Here is a 7581-nt window from a genome sequence, read left to right as displayed (position 1 = left end):
TAATATCAGTGTTCCGGGTGAGGTTCGAACTCACAACCTCCACATTTCTCATCAGTCTATATAAGTATGGCGCTCTAACCGATTGTACCACCGAACCAACCAAAGTTCTTATTCTATTGTTGTTGTTGTTGGTGGTGGTGGTGGTCACGAACGAGCTGTTGGGTTGATAATTGCAGTAGTTTTATTGGATCTAGTGATGTGTTGGTGCAGACAATAGAATGCGGTAGTCGTGGAGGATTATAATATATACGCTTGTGTGTGTTGGTGTATGGGTGTGTCTGTCTGCGGATGAAAGGACCGTGGCCTTCTTTGGAGCAAATGAGGAGGAGTGTTTCCACAGCATAGATTGTCTCTTTGTCTCTGGCTCAAAATGATGAACCCAACACTCATCCTTGTTTAGGAAACGTTCAAGGAAACCAGCTGCATCTGTTTCAAACAACGTCAGGTTGTCATGGGATCAGCCTGGTATGCTTTTGATCAGGTGTCAGAAGACGTGACACCCACCGAGCAGAATCGTTCGTCATATCAAGTTCATTGAGCAGATTATTCTTAACTCTCTCACGGGATATGCTAATAGCAGTGGTTATTTGATGTGTAGGCAATCGCCTGTCATCCATCACTGTGTGGTGAACACGATCAATGTTTTTCTCAGTGGTAGCAGTTGCAGGACGTCCAGACATTGGATCATCTTCAAGACTCTCATTGCCCTTCTAAGTTCAGCTGGCCACTTTTGAACGGTTGATAAAGCTGGAGCGTCATCCCTTAATGTAGCAACCATGTTATCATGAATGCCCTTGGGAGCTAAGCTACTTTTTCTGCAGGTATTTCATAGCACCACGATGTCAAATTTTGTCCAAATTCAAGAGAAGTCGCTACTTGTTACGTTTGAATCGTTCTTTAAAAAGCCAGATGTCAGTTTTCTTGGCAAAAAATAATAGCTATTAATAAAAAAAGAGTTGAATTTAGTGCATGCTAAATTTCACAGCTCTAGCGTCACTCGCTCATAGTCAGCCTATGAGGTTTTCAGCCCATCCTCGTAGTGTGACTACATTTAATTTAATGATTAATTTGAGAGATTTGACTGCTCTTTCTAACAAGTTTAACGACTGCGAAATGCCCGATAATACGGCTACTATTTGCTTGCCTGTTTTTCTAATACAGTGTTAATGAAATAACTGGAGGATATACTGTCACACACTCACACACATACATACATACGCACACATACATACATAGATACATACATACGTACATATATACATACATACATACATACATACATACATACATACATACATACATACATACATACATATATCATACATGTGTGTGTGTGTGTGAGTATGCTTGTACATGTATGTATGCATGTATTATGTATTTATGTACGTACACGCACACACACATACTCATATACATATATATATATATATATATATGCATGTGTGTGTAGATAGATAGATAGATAGATAGATAGATAGATAGACTAGTGTAGCTATAAGTCCGTCCGTCTTGGGCGATGTTTTTATGGGGCTGGCACTTTCAGATTTCCTGTATAACCCTGTAAAGGTTGGGGGACTCAGGAAACTGAAGGGTTGTCCCGGGTGGCCAATGGATATCCAGGAATAGAAAGAGAACGAGAAGTATATTTTATCAGCCATTTCAGGAAATATTTATAGTCTTTGCTATTTGTAGATAACTTTAGAATCCAAGGGTTGCTGCTGCATGAGCAACTACAACAACAACAAAAACAACTACTACTACTACTGCTACTACTACTACTACTGTTACTACTACTACTACTACTACTACTACTACTACTACTACTACTACTACTACTACCACCACCACCACCACCACTATCAACAATGCCTTCACTACTGTTACTGCCACTATTACCACTACTATCACCATCATTACTACTACTACTACTACTACGACTACTACAAATGTGTCACCATTACTGCACTTAATTACCTCGTGTACTCTATTGACAATGAAAAAATATATAGAAATTGTCAGATCAAAGGTTTGAAACTTTTATTGGACAATTTATGGTTAACTGGGGAATAAGAGTCGGTTTAGTTTTAAAAAAAAAGAGAGAGACATAGGTGTCTTTAGAGGCTGATGTCAGAATATAATAAATTGAGAAACCAGAGACAAATTAGTGCTGTCTGCCAAAGTCTGTTTTGTAAACCTAGCTTGAAAGACGCTGATGGATGATAAACAACACCGCATTTCTATTCAACAATTGTGTAATATAACAACAGGCTTCTGTTATTTGTATTTATTATACTATAGCGCCGCCTTCTCCATAACTGTTGTTGAATACTGACAATAAAAGAAATGGTGATATATAGTCAGTAAAATGATTACACTGAAAATTGTGTCAATTTGTAGACTAAGCGAACATATAACCAATTGGAGACAGACTGTCTGTGTCATGAGCTTAGGTTTAATTATTTTCTTTTCAAATCAACTTAATTAAACAATGAACTAAAAAAGCTGACAAATGCTGGCTTTAGGGTGTTTCTAAAACGCACAAGATCTATATGGGATATCGCTATTTTTCACCTCATTCAGTTTCATTAATTTGAGAGTCAGAATATGAAATTATGTCCTACGCATTTTTTTAGCAGTAAAACCTTTCAATTCGTAGTCATACTAGACAGTCTAGCGAACAAAATTAACCTAGAAAATGTAATTTTTGTTACGCAGAACAACTTTCTACAAACACTTTCTATTATTAAGTTTCGAAGGCGGCGAGCAGGCAGGATCGTTAGTGCGTCTGCATCAGTTAAAATACCAAGCGGTAATTCTTCCGATTCGTTATTCTCTAGGTTCAAATTCCACCAAGATCGACTTTGCTTTTCATTCTTTTGTGGTCAATGTAATCGACTTACTCCTTCTACGCAACATTGCTAACCATGTGCTAAAATTAGAAACATTTATTAACAGTTTCTTTTATTTCACCCCATGAAATAAATATCCAGAGTACGTGCTTAAACTGTTTAGATTTGCTGAAAACAAAAACATTAAGTTCTCTTCCCCAATGCCAAATTCGATTGTATTTCCATAAACGTAGGAGTTCTCAATGGGTGAATGTTAGAAGCTCTGAAACTTTTATGGAATAGTTCCTTCATTGAATCACGAATTTGACTGTCACATGCCGAGAGACACGCAGTATCGGTTCACACCAAAGTTTCTGTGTTCATATGTATTAAGCTTCTGTGGGTCAGATATTTAGCCGTAGAGAGAAAAATGTTTGGCTTCATATACCCAAACAACATATACGACTGTTCTTCTATGAATGGTGTAGTAGAATAGAGAAGAACGACGCGATTCCAAAGAATTGCTTTCATCACATATAACTGTAGCCTTCTCGGCGTCTAGTGGTAAAAGAAAATCACAACACAGAGCTGTAGATAACTGAGCCTTCATTTTAGTAAAAGCCTCCTCTATATTTTACTTCTTTCAGTCATTTGACTGCCGCCATGCCGGAGCACCGCGTTGAAGAATTCGAATCAAATGAATTGACCCCAGTGCTTATTTTTTTAAGGCCTGGTACTTATTCTATCGGTCTCTTCTACCGAACTACTAAGTTACGTGGGTGTAAACACACCAACACCGGTTATCAGTCGGTGGTGGGGAACTAATACACAGACACATACATATATATATACATACATACTTATATATGCATACATACATACTTATATAAGCATACATACAAACTTATATATACGTGCATACATCTATATATACACACACATACGTCGGGCTTCTTTCAGTTTGCATCTACCAAATACTCACAAGGATTTGGTCGGCCCAAGCTGTAGTTGAAAACACTTACTCATGATTCTACGCAGTGAGACTTAATCCGGAACCGTGTAGTTGGGAAACAAACTTCTTACCACACATCCACGCCTGCGCCTGATGACTTTTTTCTTTTTCTATTTTTGTTTGCTTATTTGGATTTTTTTCTTCTTTTTTTTGTGATGTATGACGTTGGTGACAGAATGGAATTTATAGTCTCTGCTGATACTGCCATGAAGTATTATTTCTATGTTACAGTACATTACAGATTAATTAAACATAATAAATCATTTATGTCTCCTCTCCTGCTTTATGGCTATTTGGTGCACGGAAAAACAGTTAACAAAACCAAGATTCTGTAAGATGTTTCCTGCAGAATTTGATGGATCAAATGCTGTATGGCTGACAATAGGTAGAGATAGTTTGTACACGATCAACAACTAACAAATGCTGAAGTCTTTTCTGACCCTGAAGCGAAAGAATAGTTATGAAATTCAGTTTTCATATGTAATTGAAGGTGATGAATTATCAGAATTATTCGAGCGTCGGATATAGTGATGTAGGTGTTTGTTCCGGCGCTCTGAGTTCAAATACCGTTGAAGTCGGTATTTGAACTCAGGCTTCTATAAATTACTAGTCCTGAACTAGGATCGATTCTTCTTCTTCTTCTTCTTCTTCTTCTTCTTCTTCTTCTTCTTCTTCTTCTTCTTCTTCTTCTTCTTCTTCTTCTCTGTCCAACTTTCTTTCTACTTACTTGTCTCTGACTTTTTGGAAGTAATTAGTTATGGTCACAACTGGACAATGATAAACTTGGTCGTGTCTAAAAATGCTCCTGTATTTCCACCAGGATTTCAGAACCTAACACAAGGCAAGACATGTAGTCGCCATAAAATATTGATTGAGAAGCCTAACACTACCTAAATATGTTGCGTTGCGACGTCCATGCCTTGCTATGAATAGTAACTGTGTTCTTGTGCATTAGAAGAAGACTAGGTTATGAAGTTTCATTGAAGGAAGTTTTCAGTGATTTCATTCAGGGGGTGCAATATAAGAACGGCTTGATGTGTAAGCCGCATGGATGACATTTGTTGGTGGAAGATAACCCACAAATGCTTAATACATCTGAAAGCAGAAATCTTGGTGAGAACCGATACTGCGAGTCTCTCAGCACATGACAGTCAGATCTGCGTTTTTATGGGGGAATTATTCCATAAAAGTTTCAGAGCTTCTAACATTCACCCATATGAGAACTCCAACGTTTGTAAGGAATACAAGTGAATTCAACAGTGGGGAAGAGAAAGCAACTTCTCGGGATATTTAATGGTGTGAAATAAAAGAGACTGTTAATAATTGTTTCTAATGTTGGCACGTGGTTAGCAATGTTGCGTAGGAGTAAGTCGATTACATTGACCACGAAGGTCAGCGTCGTTTACAGAAGAGCGTATATGGGAAGTGAGAGCGAGTATTCGGTTAATGTAGGGACAGGAGAAAGTAGGTGACACAACGACCACTGAGGTACAGGAAAGTTGATAGGTACTGCAATATAGATAACGTCGTTTACACAATTTGCATTGGAGCAATCAAACAGGAAACCATTTACAGAAGAGACGAGAAAAGGGTGGTAACTGATAGTGGAGGAAGTTATCTCGGAGACTATATAATGTAGCAACAGTCGTAAACTTTTCTGTCTACAACGTTTGCTTACATGAAATTTCTCAAGGGCACAGGCGCGTGATGTTAGAAAACAAATCTTTAGTTGATTTAAAGATATAGAAAAGTAGCATCCATATAGAAATATGGGTGCTACGCATTATGTAATATTCATAAATCGATGTAGATAAAGAAAGCTACCTCATCAGATCACCAGATCATCAATGTGTGTGTGTGTGTGTGTGTGTGTGTGTGTGCACGCGTGTGTGTGTAACGAGGCGAGATGGCAGAATCGTTAGCACGCCGGGGAAAATGCTTAGCGGCAATTAGTCCGTTTTTATGTTCTGAGTTTAAATTCCGCCGAGGTCGACTTCGCCTTTTATCCTTTCTGAGAACGATTAAATGTGTAGCACTACCTGGAATTGCTGGCCTTGTGCCAAAATTTAAAACCAAAATTATATATCTGTGTATGTATGTATGTATCAATAAAAAGATATGTGTGTGTGTGTGTGTGTGTGCTTGCCTTTCACTATAATTTATACTGCCTCACTGGCACCTCTCTCTTTTTCCCCTTTTCTCTCCCTCTATCACTGTCTGTTCCTCTCTCTCTCTCTCTCTCTCTCTCTCTCTCTCTTTCTCATCGTGTATTTTAGCGTCCGTCAATTTGTGCTGCATACCGAATCTATATCTGTCTGCACATACTCCTGTTTTATTACTTGTAACTACATTTTTTTTGTTTTTACTTTTTAGATTTTCCTCCTCTCATAGCATGTCGCACATCCTGCTTGTCTCCTGCTCTTTTGACTGCAGGATACCCTGCTTCTTTCTCTACCTTTCACTTCCTGTTTCTTTCTCCTTCTCTCCCTCTTTCCATTTCTTATCCTTCATCTCTCTCAATCTTTCCCTTTTTTTCTTTTCTCTACCGTTATATTTTGCCACCTTTCACCGTCTGTCTGTCCATCTATGCTTTTCACACATTCCAAGAATCTGTTTTACCCAGCTTCGTTCTCTCTCTCTTCCTCTCTTTCTCTCTCTCTCCCCCCTCTCTCTCTCTCTCTCTCTCTCTCTCTCTCTCTCTCCATCTCTATGTTTATATATAACCTCTCTTCTGTAAACTTCCGTTTACTTTGACATGTTAATTCCAAGAAATTATGTTGTCTTTCTTTCTGCCTTTCTCTAGAAACTTTCATGCTTTTTTAATTCGATTTCCCTTTGCCTTCAGCATCAGGTTTTCATTTCCGCCAATACTACTTCCGCTTCCTCTTTCACTTTCATTACTTTTTCTCCTTCTTGTTTCTTATACATCATTTCATTGCTTTCTCTGCTTTCCTTCCCTAGTTTCCGATCTTTCATTCTTTATACTTCTTCCTTTTCCTTCTTCCTTTTCCTTCTTCCTTTTTTTCATTATATCCTTACGTTTCTCTTTAGTTCTTTCTGTTTTTTATTTTCTTTGTATCATTTACTTTCGTTATTAGTTCTTTCCTCATTTCTTTCAGCACTTTCTTTCCTTTCTGTATTATTCCCTATATCTTCCTTTTGATTTAATTTCTTACCCTCTGACTCTTTTGCATTTCTTTGCTTACTGTTTTCCTTCTTTTCCTCTTTTCTTTTCTCCTTTTGTTTCATCTCCTATTTCATTCATTTTCTCTTATTTGTTCTCCCATTTTCTATTCTGTTCTTTCACTTCTTCTATTTTTTACATTTTGTTTTCTACATTTCGTATTTCTTTTCTTTCTCACTTGATTTCCTACTATCTTTCTGTACTTGTTTGCGTTGCTGTCATTCACTCATTCAATCAGTCATACAAAAGCTAAACACCTATAAATACTGAGCTGCTTGTCACAGTTTCCATTCATACTTCTTGATTATCTTCACATTATTGTTCTTGTGCAATGTTTTAATAATGACACGGTTGCTATATAACTCTTCCTTTCCCTCCTCTTTTCCCTTCTATTCTATTATTAGTATTCTTAACTGTACCAGCAGGTACACCTCCGGGTTCCCAAGATGTCTCTAGCATTGTATTTTTAAGGAGTCGAAAGATGTTTATATGTTCCACACTTGCAGATGTTATTTTAGTGTTTCAGTTGTTTATGTGTATAGAATATATTCTGCGTA

This window comes from Octopus bimaculoides, chromosome 3 (genome assembly GCF_001194135.2).
Source record: "Octopus bimaculoides isolate UCB-OBI-ISO-001 chromosome 3, ASM119413v2, whole genome shotgun sequence".
NCBI classification, from domain to species: domain Eukaryota; kingdom Metazoa; phylum Mollusca; class Cephalopoda; order Octopoda; family Octopodidae; genus Octopus; species Octopus bimaculoides.
This window is presented reverse-complemented; position numbering follows the sequence as displayed.